Genomic DNA, 1,218 nt, shown 5'->3' on the forward strand with positions numbered 1-1,218 from the left:
GAAGAAGAAATGTGTTGATGTTTTCACAGCACCATGAAATAGATATTAGAGAGGAAATTATGATGTATCATATATAGTAAAAAGGCTTTTTGCTTTTTTTCAAAAGATGTTTTCATGTGAATAAGGTTATGTTTAAGGCAATCTGGAAATCCATCGGTAAAAAAAAAAAAAAAAATGTTTTTCTTCCTTTACCTCTGGAGGCACTGCCCGTAGTTTTTTGACTAACAGAAGTGCAGGGGCCTCGGGGATCGCTCACCCCTTTCACTTCCGGCAGTGCCCCTAGTGTTACACTCCTACCTGCAACTCGAACCAAACGGCGGTAAAAACATTGCCGCTAATGCCCTTTTTTTCCTGTCACTTGTAAGTTGTGTTGTTGTCTATGTTTTTCACGTTGACGAGACGGTGTTTTGGGTGGAGTGGTCGCCATGGACGCGGAGCTTGCTGTTTCTGTAGGTACACATTTCCTGGGGACACCTGCACGTCTCGGCCCTGCCCCCTCCATTGTGATTGGCTAAAGTGCAGCATCCCCCGCCCTCCCCCCTCTGTAGTTGTCTTTCACACAGGGCTGCCGACAGATTCTACAATGTAAATTGTAGAATCTGTCTTGAGAGATTATGTTTAAGGTTGTTTCATAAATTTGTATGATTGAATTTGTGCTCATTCAAAGGTAATGTAAAGAGGGACTGAATGACTTTTAAACTGTTCATAGTGTAGATTTCTGTGTTTCCCTGGCACAGAATAAACACTTAGGTCCGGATCTACTAAGATCCCAATTTGCGTGTACTAATTTGCCTGCGCAATCTAGAATTTTGCGTGTGGGGCTGAACCGCGGTTTGCGGGTGATTTACTAAGAGTGAATGCGTAAATGACAACAGGTGCAAATGTGTTGGAGACACCCTATTTAAATGAGGGTTTTGCGTGTTTTATGGTTTGCAGCATGGCAAGTTTGGAGAGAAAGCACAAAGTGAAATTCGACCCTATGGAATTAGAGGTGATGGTACATGAGGACAATAAACACTTAAATGAGCTACAGCAAAGAAACCTGACTGTCTCACAAAGGAACGCTATATGGGAAGAAATCAATCAATCAATCATCATCAATCAATCAATTTTATTTATAAAGCCCAATATCACAAATCACAATTTGCCTCACAGGGCTTTACAGCATACAACATCTCTCTGTCCTTTGGACCCTCACAGCGGATAAGGAAAAACTCC

The sequence above is a fragment of the Epinephelus moara genome, chromosome 16 (assembly GCF_006386435.1).
Source record: "Epinephelus moara isolate mb chromosome 16, YSFRI_EMoa_1.0, whole genome shotgun sequence".
In the NCBI taxonomy this organism is placed as follows: Eukaryota; Metazoa; Chordata; class Actinopteri; order Perciformes; family Serranidae; genus Epinephelus; species Epinephelus moara.